Source organism: Artemia sp. Qi Xiang Cuo, chromosome 17 (assembly GCF_049724085.1).
Source record: "Artemia sp. Qi Xiang Cuo chromosome 17, ASM4972408v1, whole genome shotgun sequence".
Lineage (NCBI taxonomy): Eukaryota > Metazoa > Arthropoda > Branchiopoda > Anostraca > Artemiidae > Artemia > Artemia sp. Qi Xiang Cuo.
In genome coordinates, this window is record NC_142810.1 from 3015391 (window position 1) to 3035014 (window position 19624).

The following is a 19624-nucleotide window of genomic DNA, read 5'->3' on the forward strand; positions in this document are numbered from 1 at the left end:
AACAATGAGCCTCCAAAACCCAAGAAAGCAACAAAAACAGATAGCAAAATTTAAAACGGTGGTAAAACGAAACCCTCAAACAAAACTGAAGAGTGATAATCTAAACATTATTTCAATAAATTTCATTAATTATCTTCCTTTTCACAAATTTTGAGAATAATTTAAAAAGCCTTTCTCTTTTAAGAAAAAGAAAACAGAAAAATTTGAAAATACAATTAATCAAACTTTAGTTCAAATGAACAAGAGCTATTAGACATTGTTTGTTCCAAGAGTTTTTGTTTTCTATTGTTTTGAGCTAGACAACAGCGAATAAATTACAAAAAAAAAAATTGACGGTAAGTCTTTTGTGGGATATACCCAAAGTGCAGCAGTAGTTTATAGGAGTGGGAACTGGCGCTGGTTTTGACAAAAAAAAACTATCAACACCATCTAGTGCCTGGAATTTTTTCAAGCTCTTAATGACTTTTCTGTCAGGAACTGAAATCATAAACTTGTAACTACCTTAATTTAACCAATTACATTAATTATTATTACACTGCAACTTAAAAGTACCACTTGTCAAGTAGACTGTGGTCTTATTTATTGATGAGGGGCCTTAAATTACTAAAATGAAAGAGTTGTTTGCGCTTTTTAAAGAAAAAAAAGGGATAAAAATCAAGTTGGGACAAAAGAAAAAAATCAGAAAAAATATATTTGAGGCTTTAATATAGTATTACTTATCAAAATGCTACTTTTTTGTCACTAGTTTTCAATTTTAGTTCAAACAATTATTTAGTATTGAGAATTGATCCATAAATTTATAAATAGAACTAAAGGATTAAGGGTTATCTTAGGATTAAGGGAATCTACAAACACATTACAGGAAACAGTTGGTAATTGCCGTAAGAGGTAATCATAGTAGAGCTTTCCGTTCCTCACCAAATACTAGAACGCAAGAGCAATTGTTTTGATGAAGTACCACACACAGCATATTGTCAGTCAAGTATCAAAATGACGTATCTCCGTATTACACTGGAGTGGCCTCAACTCTTTCGTTTTATTGTCTTCTTTCAATTTTTGTCGAAGAAAAGTACTAGAAAAACCGGTTTTCAAATACCCGAAAAGAAATATTTTTCTAATTCTAGGAAGGTTTATACCCCCTGGACCTCAATAGAATTTCATATCTAGCACAAAAACTGTCTTTCGTTTCTATTATTAAAGCCCGGTAGGACTTGTTATGCATCTCTAGTTTGATATTGCCACAGATACTTTATAGCATACACAAATGTTGTCAACCTCTTTTGACAAATAAAAAGCATGATCTCAAAAATAAATATTGTTTTGAGTAAATCGCAAGTGAAACTCAAGCATTTAGAGGGTTTGAGAGAGGTGGCCTCAATCTCATTTGTCATAGCTCTTATTTGTAAACATTGATTAGACTTTATTTTGTTTTTCTCAGTGGGATAAATTGGCAAAAAATTAGGGGGGGGGGATGTATATTCCAACATATAAGGGGGTGGGTATCAAACCAAAAGAGGCATTTCCAGTGAAAATGCCCGAATAAAGGTATTTTTTAACATCTAAGGGGGCCAAAAAATATAGAAGGCACAGGCCCTCTTGCCACCAAACCAACACCACTGGTTATTAATGTTATGACAAGCAAAAACTCATTGCTCGAAATATAAATCATTTAAATAAAGCACAAAAGACGCATGGTTTTAGCGAATTTAGAGGGATTATAGCCTCGCTGTTATATGCTATAAAGTATCTGTGGTATCTCTAGTTTAAAAACAAATCGTTCCACATACAAACAAAAAGCTTTTTAATGAACTGGCACCAAATGAATCCTGTAATTTGTCCGAGTAGAGCATTTTTAATAAATTAATGTTCTTAAGTAAAAATTCTGAAAAGCAGTTCAAACAATACCAATCCATTTTCTGCTTGTTTTAAAAGCTTAACATGTCGTGTTAAGTCCGGAAAACAATAAACGGACTTATATCTTAATTCAGAAAGAAAAACAAACATTATGTTTTATACTTTATAGAAATATAAACACTTTAGTTATGAACATTATGCCAAAGTTCAGTAACAAAATCGTAATTAAAGAGCATTTTATAATATACATTGAATAATATAAAAACAAGCTTCGAAGACATAAATGCTTACCAGAAAAATCTAGATTCGAAAATACACAGGCTCAGAATCCGGATAAAGAAAAATAAACTACTGGCTATTTTCAGCTAAAAGTAAGGATCAGCAATAAAAGTTGAACAAACAGAAATTATTCCGTAGGCCTATATGAAACGTGCTGTTCTCTTCTCAGCGCCTCACTCTTTACACTAAAGAAAAAAAAATTGAACATGTTTGAATTAACGCGCAATTCCTGCGTATTCTGCATATTCTGGGACCATTTGTAATTACCTTGGCGTTATCGTCAATTCTTGTAATTCGGTTACTTCCTGCCTCACACCTTGCATTTTACTCTTTTGAAAAATAATCCAAGCTGTGATAAGTTTAAATTGACTTGCACACACTGTGCCCATTATGCACCCTACTAAAAATATTTCATTGAATTGAATGCTTTCCTCCTATATTACTTTCAGTGTAACTTCTGCTTGACGAAGGGCTATTTCTTGATCTTGTTTTATATATTTCAGCAGTTGGGCCCAACTAATAGGTTCTTTAAATTCTTTTTCCAATTTTCTATTAGATGCTTACTACCTTTTTTTGAAAAAAAATCTAATTTGCCTCGTAAAATTGTTTTATTTGTAATGGAGTTAATTTATTAATGTTTTCTTCTGATCTTTGTTTTTTTTTCTCTTTTAAGAATAAAATTTGTATCTTTGTGCCATAGAATACATTCTGACATTGTCGATATAATTAGTGGAAAATTTGGTATTTCTCTGTCTTGAACTCAAGTTCCATCTAGCGTAACATTATTTGAAACCAACACTTCGGATAAGCTTACTTTTATAATTCCTTCAGTTGTTTCTGAAGGTTTAGAAACTTCCCAATGGCATGTTTTTTGAATGCCTTGTCGATTTTCTAGAATTATGTTTTCCCAACAATTTAAACTATTCCCATTTTTTGTCCTTTTTAGTCCTTTTTTGGTCAGTTCTACTTTAAAAATACCATTTTCTAAAGCGTCCATGACCCAAATTTTTTCTAGAGAAATTATTCTTTCTCCTTTGTTTTCTACTAGTACATACGCTGAAGTTGATGTCATGGTGATTATTACTCCCTGTGGGCCCCCTGTTGCCATGAGAAAAGCATGATACATTATAAATACGCTCTTTTTCTGAACCAGGGGTATTTTTACGTTTATTCGGAGGTTTCCCGCTAATAGAAAATCAGATGCTTTTAATAGCTTAGCATACCAGCTTAAGGGGTGTATCTGGTCCAACCCCGAAAGTAATTCATAGTACCCTTCCTTTAATACAAAATACTGTATGTTGTGCAAGATCTCTTTTAACTCCTTTGGAGGCAACAGAAGTTTCGGAATCAGTCCTAACTCTAATAAACCTAAAGCTCGTTGAACTTCTATTGTATGGTCAGTTAAAATTTGTAGATGTGTCATTAGCTCTAACAGCTTGCCGCTAAATATTCTCCATAACGGCTTATCTTCTTTACCTTCATTAATCAGTAAATTCTCTATTCTACTGAATATATTGTAAATTTCCCCTAGAGTCCAGTTTAAATTGGAGATTTTTTTCAGTCTGTGCTAGCTATAACGATTTTTTTTCTTTTTCGATATGAAAATATGCTTTGCTCGATATTTTTGTCTTTTCTTCCTCCGGGAAATTGGCATGTATTATTTTCAAATAATACGTTTGTATATCTTCGAAAGCTATGTTCGTTTTATTTTGTTCTTCTATTAGTGATTGAACATTAACATTAGTACGGTGTTTCGTCACATGCATTATAGCTTCTACTTGTCTGTTAATTGCGTACAATTTTGCCAGCACCGATTGCTCGAAGCTATGGAATATATTTGCGTACGAGAATTCATACGTCATGCCCTAGAAATTTATTTGTTCACGTATAATAACTATATTATAATTACCTGTATATATTTTTTTTAATTTGTAAATTTCTTCGTTCGCAGGTGTTTGTTTTAGAAAAGTACTGTAAAGGTACTGTTTTCCAGCTGATTTTTTTTTAACACTTTTAATTAAGTTTTGCCCCGCATTTGCTAGTTCTTATTTCTTCATAAAAATGTAAGTTTTATGATATCCGGATTTCCGCAAATTGTGCGGTTTTCATCGCAAACACATATTCCTTGTCTATGGTATTTCCCCCAAAAATAGTGCCTAGCTTCAGAATGACCCCTGCATAGTGCCTCCAATCAGAATGACCTCTGCAATAGTGCCTTCTTTCAAAATGACCCCTGCATCACAAAGACCGTTAATTAGAATAAATGGCTCCGATGAAAGTACTAAAAAAACTTTAGCATAAAGAACTTCTTTTTTTATTCAATTTCTGAACATTTTTAAATTAATGCAGGTTTTGGTTTCGGCTTACCGTACATGAATAATTAAAATGAAATTTGCATATTAATTTTACTTTTTTTGGCTAAATGGGTTTCTCGAAATTTTTGATCAGACAATTTTGAGAAAAAAGGGGAGGAAGAGGGGGCTTAGTTGCCCTTCAAATTTATTGGTTACTAAATACCTCGCTCTTTACGCTAAAGTTCTAATTTTATTCCAATTCTTTCAGAATGACCCCTTCATCACAAAGGCCGTTAATTAGAATAAATGGCTCTGATGAAAGTACTAAAAAAAAATTAAGCGTAAAGAGCCAGGTATTGACTAGGGGGCCAACCAAATCATCATATACGTAATAATTTCTGTTCGTTTTATGTTTTGATGTTGCTCCTTACTTTCAGTTGAAAAACTTGTTTTTTTTATCCAATTTCTAATCGTTTATTTTAACAATGCTGGAAAATCTGGTACCCCCGTCCTAGCAATGTATCTTCCCCCCAGGAACTTTCCTACCCCAAATCCCCCCCAACCCCCCCCTACCAACGCAAAAAAAACCCTAAATATTTCTGTATACTTCCCATTAACCAATACTATATGTAAACATTGGGCAAAGTTCATGACTTTCAGAACCTTCCGTGATATTCTAGGACCACTAGAACACAATCACCCCTGGAAAAAAACAAAAAAACACGCAACCGTAATCTTTCTTCTGGCAAAAAAAAACACAGTAACTGGCTTACTATTACCCCGTCGTGTGTTGTATCTTTTGTTCGTCCTCTTCCTTTAGGGAAATTGCCTGGGGCAGATGGTATTCAGCCGGAACATCTGATGTATGGTACCCCTAAACTGTTTAGCCACATAGCTTTATTGTTCCAAGCAATAGTATCGCAACAGTCTGTCCCACAAGGTTTGTGTCAGGGGGTCGTTAACGGTACACATAAGAAGGGGAAAAACCCTAAAGATTGTTCTTCGTATAGGCCCATCACTATTTGTTCAGTTCTAGCAAAGTTACTGGAGAAGATACTGTGCCCTATAGAGGTAGCACGAGTGGATGTGGGTGACAATCAGTTCGGTTTTCGGTCGGGTCTTGGTGTTCCGAATGCACATGCAACTTTTATTTCAATTGTTGAAAAGTTTAAGAAACGAAAAACTCCATTATTCGTCTGCGTAATAGACATATCTAAGGCGTCTGATTCTCTCTCACATTCGTAAGCAGTCTTGTCACTACTAAGAGCAGGAGTTGATCCTTTTGTTTGTAATTTTCTATGGCAATAGTATCAAAAATCAGAAAACAAAGGTTTGCGATTTTTAGATGCTTTGCTATCGAAATTTGCTTTAAAATAAAATAACTAAGACAAAATAACTTTTAATTTCAATTCGAATAAGCCCTTCCGTGATATTATAGGACCAATAGAAAACAATCGCGCATGAAAAAAAAAATAATAAACACGCTTTCGTAATCTTTCTTCTGGCGAAAAAAAAAAAAAAAAATCCACATTTTTGCAGATGCTTGAAACCTCTACGGTAGGGTTATCTGATACGCTCAATCTGATGGTGTAATTTTAATTAAGGTTCTATGACTTTTAGGGGATGTTTTCCCCTTTTTTCAAAAATAAGGCAGATTTTTTCAGACACAAAAATTTTGATATAAGCATTAAAATCTAATTCTTTTGTATCTATTGATATCAAAATTCCGTTTTGAAATAAGCATAAAAATCTGATTCTTTTGATGTATCAATTGCTATCAAAATTCCGTTTTTTAGAGTTTCAGTTACTGTTGAGCCTTTGTCGCTCCTTACTTACAGTTCGATACCACGAACTGTTTAAAAATTAGCGAATAGTACTCATATTAGTAATACATTACCAGCATAAACAAGACTTATTATCTTCCTTATTCATGATGATACCTACTCCCAGTCTATTCGTCAGTCAAAATATCGATACGATAGTCATTTTTTAACGTCAAAACCATTCCGAAAGTTTTAATTTTCATGTTCTATAAATCACTGAAATCAATTTGGTCTCAGGAAAAGCAATGGTTCCGGATAGCATTGCAGGACGAGGACCAACACATTTTCTCAAGTCTACATTGAAGCGCTTAAGCTGGCTTAAAACCGGACAGCAAAAAGTCCCTGGGACCTCCAGTAAGAAGGACGACTTTTCATAATCCTGGGTCTATTTTTTGTCCCAACATGATATTCAGCACTTGCCGATGCTCTTCTATCAAAAAGAGTAGAAATTATACACAGTCTTCATTTAGCCTTGAATGTGATAACACCTTTTTTGGATTTTGTCAACTTTAAACTCGGTAGGATAAGAAATTAATTCAGTGACCGGAGTTAATTGTTTGACCATTCTTTCATAACATTTCATACGAATTAAAAATGTTTTAATCTACTGACCTAGTTTATGGACATTTATTTACACTTTACAAAAATAGATTTGTGCTGATTTCAATTTTGCGTAACCATAATTGACAAGCAGAAGAAGGGCAGTAAACCCGTGGTAAGTGCCTTTGTACTTGCCAAGAGACTCTCCCTTAAACTGCAGGGATAAGGTAAGGGGGCTGACGCTTCCCTTGTCTTTTGGGGTGATAGCTGGATTAATAATGACCAAGCCAAGCGCTTTGGAAATTCCTCAGTTGGCCAGCTCACGTTCGCTACTAAGATTGACTTCAATAAGGCTCACAAGCTTGGAATCAAAGTGGAAAACACCATGTTTTCTGTGTCTAAGCCCCTTAAAAGCCGCTGCAGTGCTATAAATGTCAGTGTTTTGGTCATCGTGCAAACCAGTGTCAGAAGGACACTAAATGTAGAAAGTGTGCTGGTAATGCTACTCCGAGTGCACCTCAGATGTGCTCAAGTGTGCCAACTGCGGATCCAACCATGCAAGTAACAGCTTTCGGTGCCCAAACCTAAAAATGCAGCTCGTGGTACAATTCCAGACCAAGCTGCGCCGAAGAACTTAAATCGTAAACCGGCTCGATAAATGGCGAAGTACGTGTGTTCTGTCAAAACGTAAACGGTGCTAGAGAAAAATTAGACATACTTCAAATAGTGTATGGTGCTTTCGATATAATTTTTGTTAATGAGCATCTGCTTAAGGAAAATAATGGCACAAGACTGATTACTTCTTCTGATCATCGGTATTTTATCTACCCACCTAGAAGTACTGGGGGGTCGACCCTCAGGGGGCTTAATGACAGCTGTTAGAAAAAAGTATAATTGTAATTTGTTTGAGTCTAATGATGTATATCTTGCAGTAGAATTTAGTGGTTTTATTGCTGTTTGTGTTTCTATGCCTACACTATAGAAATGACTGATCGAGTCAGAAGTTTGCGTCTGTCTGCTCGTCATTGTCGGAACTACTTGAAAGAATAGCTCTTCGATCATTTACATGTATTTGTATGAAGGGTTAAAATAAAATTTTTATTATTATTATTACAGTCTCAAGCCTATTAGCTCCGACTCCTTATACACCCATGCCTTCAAATATTATGCTACTATGAGAAGGCAACTTATGGTAGATACATTAACTAGGAAGAGATTTTTCAGCCTGAAAACGCCCACCTAAACAGACTAAGCCCAGATGAATTATCCATTAATCAGAATCCTGTGTTAATGATGTGAGGTTTATTTCAAAACAGTAATCTTTTTATAGAATTAAATAAAAAAAGAAGATTCTCAACTAAAAGTAAGTTAAAACTTTAAATAAAAAAATTTTCTAATATATGAGGGGCCTTCACCCTCTTAAACCCCTCTCTCTTTACGCTAAAGTTTGAATTTTTCCGAATTCTTTAAGAAAGACCATAAAAATTAGGGCCGTTCAATTAGAATAAAAAGCTTTGTCAAAGCGATAGAGACGTTGGTTTATTGAGCAAGGGATTTGAATAGTGCAGCTCCACTCATATATGGACTAATTTCTGTCTTTTTCAATGTTGTTCCGTACTTTAAGTTGAAAAAAAAAACTTATTTTTTTAAATTTTAATTTCTGATTGTTAATCAGATTATGCCGGAAAATCCGACTCCCTCAGGTGGTTTCAGGCACCATCCCCTCTCCCCATTCTGAAGTCACCAAACTTTTTCATAACATATGATTGAAAAATTCCTATTAAACGACCACTGTGTTTGAGGAGTCGTTCTTAAAGAATTAGTACAAAAAGTAAAAGTCAAACCTTTAGCGTAAAGATAAGTCTAAATTTCTGTCCGTTTAAGTTTTGATGTTGCTCCTTGATTTCAGCCGAAGTAACTTCTTTTTAATTTAATTTCCGATTGCTTTTAAATAGCACCGGAAATTCTGCCCCCCCCTCCATGAACGATTCCTTAAATTCCCTTTACCCATGGAAAAATTCCACCATGAAAAGTTGTTTTCACGTAAAACTCGTCCCCCCCCCTCTTCGGGGAAATTTTTCCAAGATATTTCCATTCTAGCTGAAAATTCTACCTGGAAAATTTCTTATGGATGATCTCGGGTAATTTTTTTGTGCACACTCATTTTGAAAGTAATAATTTCATTTTTTTTTTAAAATCACACCGTTAATCACCCCCCCTCCCTCGGTGAAAAAGTTTCTCAGCAAAAAGGTATTTTCAAGCAAAGGTATTTTTGGGGGAAAGAGGAGGTGTACAAAAGAAACATTAAAAACGCATCAAAAATGTGATATTGATGTCTAATCCCTTGTGATTTCTGGGTACATTTCTGATCTACGCTGTTACTATGAAAGTAAAGAATAACATTAAACTCGAAAATGAGCAGAATTTATTCCGTACAGGAGGAGGATTGCCCCTTCCTTATCCACACCTCCACCTCAAAGTCGCAGAAACTTCAGTGTGCTCATAGATCAGAAACTGACGGTTCTAGTCCTTTTTTCTGAAGTCCAAAGGGATTGGACACCAACCAGCTGCGTGGGTGTGATATTGTTCGGGGGTGGGAGAGCATTCTCCGTGTTTTTTTGTGTCGGAGGATATTTTCTGTAGGGGCTATTTTCCTTGGGTGTATTTTCCGGGGGGAGATATACGCCAGCCACCGACAAAAGACAAAAACAAAACAAAAAAGACAGTTATTATCTTTAGATGCATCAAACGAGGCATGTTCCACAACGATAAAAGCCAGAAAAGAACAGAAACGTGTAACAACAAGAAAAAAGGAATTGCAACTAATCAAGTGAAGAAGAGAAGGGGAAAATCAGAATTGCTCGTCAAATAAACTAAAAGTAATTAAAATCTAACCTGTATTAGGTTAGACTCTTGTTACCTGGATGGGGTTGGAGTAGGTTAAATACATTTGGTTTGCTTTTTTTGCGGGAGAGGGGTCAATCATTTTTAGTTTTCTTTTTTGTTAATATTGTTTCTAGTTTTCTTATCTCTTCTTGTACTGTTCTTGTGGTTCCATTCTTCTGGTTTCGTATTGCTTTCGTTTTTATTCTTTTGTTGTATTAATATAAATGAATAAATAAATCTTAAAACGAGTTCAGCTAAAATTGAATATGCACATCAAGCTTAAAACGAAGGAAAATATTTTGTTATTATAGCATAAATGAAGCCTAAAACTAACTGAAATTAAACAAACAATAAAAGCAAACAAACATACAGCATGTATACTAATATAAATGAATCTTAAAACGAATAAAGCTTTAATTAGGTATGCCAATCAAGCTTGAAACAAACAAAGATATCTACTAATAAGAGTTGGATTTTGCATCCTTCCCTAACTGTATAAGTTTAAAACCTACTTCGTCATTGGCGCTTTACTGAAAATGATTTTACAAATATTTTCTTAAATACTAATTACAACATCGAAAATAAAAATGGAATTACAGTAAAATTAAATTTTGAAATGATGGGCTTTTTAGCAGCTAATATCATATATCAAATATATAGTTTAATCTTATATGTTCCCAAAAACCTTCACACAGATTTGCTTTCACTACAAACAAGAATTTAGATAATGCCTCCTTCCCTAACTGTACAAGTTTAAAGCCTACTCCGTCATTGGCGCTCTATTGAAAGCCAATTATATTACGATTATTCCGAATATTCCAGTTTTTGCAGCATTCAAATGAAAATAACAATTTAATTACTCAAATTTTACTTATTCAATTTAATCTATGATAAAAAAGAATTTAACTTTCTCAGTTTTATTTATTTAAATATAATTAAACCTTTAGCCGCCTTATAGCAAATTAAACGCTAAATGCATATTAAACGCGGTCATATCTAGTGGCAATTAAATGTTTCTCCATGTACTATGATACATTACATTCAGATGTCTACTGGTACAGAGATTTTAGCCTAATTCGCCACTGCAGTTGTGGGTGGTTCTGACAGATAACAGGCTGAACATGATCAATGAAATCAGATTCCCACCCGGGTGTTTAGCCTGTTGGTAAAATGGGTTTTGATTATAGCTGATATACGGAATTCACCCAACACCTTTAAATCAACACTTTAAAAGTTACTGTTAAAATTCAAAACTGGTTTAGCAAATGCCTGCTTACCAGAATAAGAAAAGAGAAAAGTTTCATACTAAGATAATTTTAAATACTAAACTTTAGTCCACTGCCCCCGAGGCGGATCCAGGGGGGTGGGCCCCACCCCCATTTGGTATTAAAGTAATATGATTTACTGAATTAACCCAAGTTGGCGTTAATTAAAATTGCTCCTAACGCAAGTTTATTGGATCCACCTTTTTTGCCCCCCCCCCCGTAAATTTTTTTTATCGGAGCAATCTATTTTGCCCCCCCCCCTAAAAAAATCATGGATCCGCCCCTGCATGTACCATAGTTTTTTGTTTTTTTTTAATGAAATATTCCTGATTCTACAAATCCAAGTATTTGAAGCCTACCATCATTGTCAAAACTGGTGGGTTCCAATTCTTGGGTGTCAGCTTCCAATTTAAATGGTCCTGCAGTGCTGGGAAAAGCAGTCACAGGAACAGCTTCAAGCTTCGGAAACAAACAAATGTCAAAGAGCTCCTCACTCCCACTAGGATAAGGATCTTCAACTTCTAAAACAAAACATGAATAAAAGGGACAAAACACAACAGCAATGCCTTCTGAACAAATCCAACTGTTTTTCATATTATCTTTAATTTTTAAGCCTTCTTGATGAAAAGTAAAGGGCTACATTAATCCGAAGGATGAACAAAAATAAAATCAAATAATCTTATAAGCATTAAACTAGCATATATAACTGAGTATAAATAAATAAAATCCAAAAACGAACTGAAATTACAATGTATAACCAAGTCAAAATGATTTTTTCAAATATAGAAAATTTTTGAAACAAATAAAATACTTTCATTTGGAAATGCAGAGATTGAAAGTGTAACCAATTTGAAGTATTTGGGAATGATTGTTGATAAAATGATTACATGCAGATCATTTGAGGGCACTTACCATTAAAATTTTCCAAGAGACAGGTATCTTCAATTGACTAAAGCATTTTATTCCTCATAAAGCACTTAAAACTTAATATTATAGCTTTGTTTATTAATATTAATTAAAAAAACTTTCCTAAAAATAAGTTTTTAAAATAAAAGTAAAGGCAATTTTAAACTTAAGCTCAGTATATACAAATACCTTTTAAAATTCAAACTCAAAACGACCAGAAATTACTGTTAAAGAATAAATGAAACCCAAAACGAACAGAAATTAAATAAACAATCAATGCGAAAAAACATACAATATATATTAATGTAAATGAATAAATAAATCTTAAAACAAGTGAAACTTAAATTGAATATGCAAATCAAATTTGAATCGAATAAAAATAACTACTAACAAGAGTTTGGGTATTGCCTCACTGCAGAAGCCTAAAACCTACTGCGTCATTTGTGTCTTACTGAAAACTATATGAGTCTTGAACAGTCTTGGAAAGTATAAACAAACTCAAAGTCAATATTAGATATTAAATGATAATAATTGTTGAAAAATCCATCAGTTCAAGATTTTTTTTTCACTGTAATTTTTATTTTCATTTTCAATGCTGTAAGAACTGGAAAAGAATAAATTTGTAATATACGAATAATTCGTTTTCAGTGAAGCGCTAATGACGCAGAAGGCTTTAGGTTTTTACAGTTAAAGAAGGGGGCAATATCCAAATTTTGTTTCCAGTGAAACTATATTTGTCTTGACCAATCTTGGAAAGAACTAATAAATTAAACTGAATATTTGATGTATAATGATATTAATTTCTGAAAGCTCATCAGTTCAAAATTTTACTGTAATTTTAACATTTATTTTCAATATTAAGTACAAAAGAAAACATTTGTAATATGATTCGTTTTCAGTAAAGCGCCAATGACGCAGTAGGTTTTAGGCTTCTGCAGTGAGGCAATACCCAAACTCTTGTTTGTAGTTATTTTTATTCGATTCAAATTGGATTTGCATATTCAATTTAAGTTTCACTTGTTTTAAGATTTATTTATTCATTTACATTAATATATATTGTATGTTTGTTCACATTGAATGTTTATTTAACTTTTGTTCGTTCTAAGTTTCATTTATACTTTAATTGCAAACTATTTTTTTGTTGTTTTAAGCTTGATTTTCATATTCAATCTAAGCATTACTTGCTTTAAGATCTATTTATTCATTATATTATTACTTGTTGTGTGTTTTTTGCTATGATAGACAGCTTGCATAACTTGTGAACAGCGATTAACAAAAATGAATGGATATAAAAAATAGCAAGTTTAATTAACACAATCTTGCGTTAATTAAGTAAATTAACGTACTTTAGATGCAGCTAGAGGGGGGGGGGCGCCCCCTAACCCTTCCCCTGGATCCGCCACTGCCTTACACTCTCTGTTTCTTTCCTTGTTAGGGAGGAGAGCAGATGCCTAATAGGTGTGTGTTAATACCAAAATATTCTAACTCTCATTGGGCCTTCAGGTATAAACAGAATTAGTTCAAAGTAAGGGGTGGGGAAAAAGGGCGTGGGGGGTTATTTCCCCTTCGTTCAATTTTGACTCTAAAGAACTGGACTAGAACTTCCAATATCTAATCAAATGAGGCCTCTCTGAAGTTTATACGAGAATCCCTTCCTGCCCCCGGGCCCTGGGGGGTTTTGTCGACACCAGAGTTTTGTTACTTACCCTTTCAACTATTTTTAACAAAACAGTATTTTTAACCCTTGCATATAAAGCAGCTCTGGGGAGAAAATAATAAAAATATTGAAGCTATATAAGATTTATTCACTTATTTATGTTTGCACCGGTTATCTTTAAGTTTGTAAGATAGTTAATTTTAATTTTAGGTTTCTACAGTGAGGCAACAACATAACTCTTGTTTGTAGTTATTTTATTTGATTCAAACTATGTTTAATAAAATGACTGTCTCAAAATTTTGATTGGATGTGTTTGGGGTAAAGGTGGGTGTGAGAGGGGGGTTAGTTGCCCTCAAATCACTTTTGACTGTTAAAAGGGCACTAGCTCTTTGAATTTCCAATCGAATGAGCCTTTTTTGAAGTTTCTACGACACCGCCTTCTATAATAACCTTAAATGCCCCCAGGGTATAACTTAAAACCCTTGCCTTGAGGGTTGTGGGGGCGTGTTTTCCTCAAAAACATATTTTCTATTTGAAAATCAACTATGCGGAACAAAATGGCTTTCTCAAAATATCTATTGGATGTCTTTGGGGGAATGATGGGCGTGGGAGGGGGGGGGCTAGTTGCCCTCCAATCACTTTCGACTATTAAAAAGGACACTAGCCTTTTGAATTTCCGACCAAAGGAGCCTTTTTTGAAGTTTCTACGACAACACCTTCTATAAAAACCTTATATGCCCCCAGGGCATAACATAAAACCCTTGCCCTAAGCGTTGGGGGGTAGTGTCCTCCTCAAAAACATACTTTCTATTTGAAAATAAACTATACTGAACAAAATGGCTATCTAAAAATTTTTATTGGATGTGTTTGGTGGAATGATGAGCATGGGGGGGGGGGGCTAGTTGCCCTCCAATAACTTTTGACTATTGATAAGGGCATTAGCCCTATGAATTTCCAAACAAATGACCCTTTTTTTAAAGTTTCTACGACAACACCTTCTATAAAAACCTTATATGCCCCCAGGGCATAACTTAAAACCCTTGCTCTGAGGGCTGTGGGGGAGTGTCCACCTCAAAAACATATTTTCTATCTGGAAACCAACTACGCTGAGCAAAATGGCTATCTCAAAATTTTTATTGGATGTGTTTGGGGAAATGATGGGCGTGGGGGAGGGGGGGAGGGCTAGTTGCCCTCCAATCAATTTCGACTATTAAAAAGGGCACTAGCCATTTGATTTTCCGATCAAATGAGCCTGTTTTGAAGTTTCTGCAACAACGCCATCTATAAAAACCTTATTTGCCCCCAGGGCATAACTTAAAACCCTTGCCCTAGAGGTTGTGGGGGAGTATCCTCCTCAAAAACATACTTTCTATCTGAAAATCAACTACGCTGAACAACCTGGCTATCTACCAATTCTGATTGGATGTGTTTGGGGGACTAAAGTGTGGGGGGGGGGCTAGTTGCCCTCCAATCACTTTTGACTATTAAAAAGGGCACTAGCCATTTAATTTACAATTGAATTAGCCTGTTTTGAAGTTTCTATGAAAACGCCTTCTACAACTTACAACCCTTGCCCTAAAAGCTGTGGGGGAGTGTCCTCCTCAAAAACATCATTTCCATCTGGAAATCAACTATGCTCAACAAAGTGACTATGTAAGAATTTTTATTGGTTGTGTTTCGGGAAATGATGGGCGTGGAAGGGGTGTTAGTCAACTAGTTGGGGCTAGTTGCCCTCCAATCCTTTTTGACTATTAAAAAGGGCACTAGAAATCTCAATTTTCAATCGAATGAGCCCCCTTTGAAGTTTCTACGACGACCCCTTCTGTATGAAGTGCCTCTGGGTAAAAAAATAATGATAACAAAACATTGGAGCCATATGGCCTTTACTATAGGCAACGCTAAAGCGTTGCCTCTGATTTAGAGGATGGATGTGCTCTTTGGTCTAATTCGTTTAGTTATAATACACGTAAAATCCAACTAATACAAAATCGGGCAGTAAAAACTCTATTTCCATATAAATACTTTAAAAGTGATTCATTCCGACTGGCGAAAGTTCTAAAATGTTTCTAAAATATCTATAAGTTGCAAGTTAGATTGTGTATTAATTCTTTAGCACCACTTGGACAAAGACAACTTAACTTGTTTCAAAGTGCTTCAGAATATGATTTATACCCAGCAACTTCATCTGAAAATAATTTAGTCATATCAGAAATGCACCACACTAAAGGTGTGAAATCTGCTGCCAAACTATATAAAGGAGTCAATTTCACTAAGTTGGTTCCACAAAAATATTAAAAAATATCTTATTGAGTAGATCAAAGTTGTTTGTTTTGTTTTTCTGTTGAATATTCTGTGAATAAGGTATGTGAACCAGTTGCTTCTTTCTTAGAACTTTAATGGAAAAGATGGGTAATTTTTGTATCTGGGAATTGATTTTGAAAGGGGTTAGAAATTATCTTGGGCTAAACAGTTATGGCCAGACTTTTGTTTTTCTATACAGTGCTGAGGCTGTTATTTTTTTTATATATTTTTATAATTTATAAATTCATTTTAATGAATTTAATAGATTTTAAATTTATACAGACCACTAGCAACAAAAAAAATAATATCTCTTCTGTTGCAATCTTGAATATAACTTGGTACCAAAGAGCAATTGAAGCCAGTCGTGGTTCTGACCTTTTTTGAGCACATGTGACATCTTGATTAGCCCCCCCCCCCCCTTCTCCCCAACTGAGTAGTCTCCCAAAAATTTTAATGCCAAATTTTAACAGAATTTTATTGAACACCAAAATATTTTATTTATTAAAATCTGAATTTTTCTTACTTTAACTACAAACAGATATGGGAAAACAAAAATTTTGGTTTCAATTTGCTTATAATTACTGGCAACTGTGCCCTCTACTTTATTTTGATGAAAATAAAATTTCAAAATAAAATTACAAAGGCAATTATGAATGCTACATTATTTATTTTAAATTTTGTGCCACTGAAATTTTATTTTAGCCCTCTAAAACCACCTCTGATTAAAGCAGAAGTCAATAGAAAATAAACAAACCACATATCATATAAGAATATTATCAAAAACCATTTCACACAAATTGAAAAGAAGGCACAAATCCAAACTTTCAAAAGGTAAGAGCCATTTCCAAGGGATATTAAGCTTGATAACTTTGCAAATAAATTATGAAATTTTAATAAAATTGCATTAAAATATTGCTGTTTAATTCTAACAACGCATCCTTTAATGAAGGATATTGATCCTTCAGATAAATATTATGGCTACCACATAACAACCTTCACTTTCAGTTGTAATGTTGTTGTTTTTTTATCATGCCTGCAATCAAGATAAAGCTGTCTGGTGTTATGATGCCTCCTCAAACAGACAAACAGACTGTTCTCTATAGCAAAACACTTTAATCTACCTTAGCTCTTCAGGGTTAGATACAAGGGTATATACAGATGCATATTTTTGTGTTTTTTTCTCTGAACAGTACTCTATAAGCAAGTTAGGAAGAAAAGAAAAAATGATTTACTAGAGCAAATATAGCTTTATTATTATTCTGTTACTGCAAATTTGATTAAAAAACTTACTATTCTTAACAGCACAAACTTCAGAAAGGGAAACATCTTCAGCCATTGGAATTTGAGGCAAGTCCATAACAGAACCCCCAAATTGAGCAAATACGACTTATCTAATGTTTACTACTGATAGTAACACTTGGATGCACTACTCCAGTTTTACAAGGGGCGAGTAGAAGCACAAAGTCCCTAAAAATACACAAGCAGTGACTCCTTCAAATAACCACAAAGCTGATTGTGTCATGATTTAGTTGAAAGCATAAGTTAAACTTCTTCAGTAGTCAATGGTGATTGAAATATGATAAGTTTTGATTTTTTTTAATAAAGAGCACGCTAAAACTTAAAAGCTGTCTCCTATTTTAACTGTAAATAAAGTTTAGGTTTAGAATTTAACTTATATCCAAATTTCAAAGTCAAACAGCAGAATTTAATTCTTTACCTAGAAAAATTTAGTGCATGGTTAAGCAGATATTCTCATTTGAAGCCTAAACTAGAGCGCATTGGTATATTTTGCAGCTAGTTCAGCAGCTTCCTCAACAAAGATGCTTAAGAATGGGATGTTTTCATATCTTTCTTTTCTAGGATAGGAGGCAATGAAAGCTCAGAAAAAGTATATCTTTCACTTAATTTCAAAATATTTCCACAATAAATTGCAGAATATATGCTTTTATTAACTAGAAGTTACCTTCTTAATCTTATTCAAAATCTAAATGTGAATTAAATTTTAGAGGGGGAGAATTTCAGATAGGTGGGGATTTTACACATGGTGAGGAGAGGGATTTTTGGGTGGAGAATTTTCTGCAGAAGATGAATTGTCTGCAGGGATAATTTTCTGGATGGAGAACTGTCTTACCTGTAGTTGTATTTAATATACAACTATACAACTAGTTGCATATTTTTTCTCTACCATCTTGTTATATATCATGTATTTCTTGTTAAAACAGTTGGCTGAATTGTTTTCAGGGGACGTGTGAAAACCACTTAGAATAAGTCAAACCACTCAATTTTGATAGAATTGTTGAAATAAGATGTCACAGTAGGGTCCACTCAAAAGCTTTAATCAAGATTTACAAGTAGAATGATTATGATATTTGAAAAGAACATAAAGAGGGCAATGAGCTGTGTGTTCTCCTGCTCTCCATGTAAGAGAGGTGGAATCATCCCTAATTTTTGTTGTTTGGACAGTATAAAAATACTTGCAATTTGGGCTCTATATTTTTCAACTAGGGGAAATGGTGAAAAAGAAGAAAAGCCATCTCCATCAATAACATAAAGAAACAATTTAGAATGTTTGGTAGCAGACTAGAGTTACAGCTCTTCTGAAGGAAACATCATAATAAAAAATACATGACTATTTTACTCCCTATTTTATATTCTTTTTCAATATAGAATTCATCACTCTGACAAAAACCATGCATTCTCTCCCTCCCAATAGTTTCATACATAGACCTAGAAATAGGCTTATATTTTCTTGTTATTGAATTTTACCATAAGCAATTGGTTTTTTGTTGAAAAGGTGTTTGTGTAGGCTTGATTTGAAGCAACCAGTTTTGTCTGAAACTGTTTTCAATATTGGTGTAAATGTATGACCATTCCACCTCATAAGGAGAAATGTTAGAAAACAATTCTTACTTCATATTATGCATAATAATCCTAGATAACATATTTTCCAGCAGGAGAACCTTTATCTTCACTTCTTTTTCAACTTTTGCAAAAAAAAATTTTTTAAAGCCATGCTTTTGATAAGCATTTTGTTGGTTTTCAAATTTTTGCTCGAAGATATGCTATCCTACAAATTTATTTATAGATGGCAGAATACTTTCTGCACAAAGTTTCTAGAAGTTTTTTGGTGCTTGTCTAGAATCCAGTGAAATCAAGGGAAAGACTGCATGTAGAATTTCAAAGATGCCATATGAAAAACAAGTATCTGCTGGCTAGTGAGATGTTGCTCACTCTGTGACAAAGATTTAAACTTTAGTTTTTTGGGGTTGAATGGGCAAAAAGGTACCTAAGTTATGTATTAAACATGTGCTATGCTTTACCCCCCACCCCTAATGTGCCAATATTTAGCCTAAATTTGTTTCTAGACTACTATATTGTCATCCTATTTTGTTTTATTTCATTAGCATTAACAAAACTTCACTTATCACATGTTTGCTGCATTCTAGACAAGTACCAGTTTTTTTTAGTAACAATCTGCCATAGCTTGTATATTTCCATACTTCTGCCACTGCATTTTCAATAGCAACACATATAAATTATTTTTAAGATGACATGACATTTAGCAGGTTTTTCAAAATTGTACAAAACATTAGGCCTACTGTGAAAAATTATGAATTTCATTATAAAACTGGAAAAATAAGAAAAGTTATGAAGATAAAGGTTCTCCTGCTAAAAAAAATTGTTAACTAGGATTATTTTGCAAATTATGAAGTAAGAATTGTGTTTTGACAAATCTACTTATGAGGTGGAATGGTCATAAATTTACACCTCAATATTTACCCGAATTTTAATTTAAAAAGTGGGATTATACCAAATAGA

At 33.8% G+C, this 19624-nt stretch overlaps 1 protein-coding gene and 1 long non-coding RNA gene across 3 annotated transcripts in view; one reads left to right on the forward strand and one right to left on the reverse strand.

The window, feature by feature from the left end:
- Positions 1-19624, forward strand: part of LOC148941796 (uncharacterized) — a 539516-nt gene that overhangs the window by 222475 nt on the left and 297417 nt on the right. The gene's annotated exons all lie outside the window — the stretch shown is intronic.
- Positions 6472-19094, reverse strand: LOC148941801 (uncharacterized). 2 transcript variants are annotated; one of them, XR_016143179.1, is made up of 3 exons: positions 17096-19094; positions 11301-11462; positions 6472-6680 (listed from the first exon to the last, which is right to left on the reverse strand). It is a non-coding gene; the product is annotated as an uncharacterized LOC148941801 (long non-coding RNA). The 2 variants fall into 2 exon arrangements; XR_016143180.1 differs by lacking the exon at positions 6472-6680 and adding an exon at positions 6756-7374.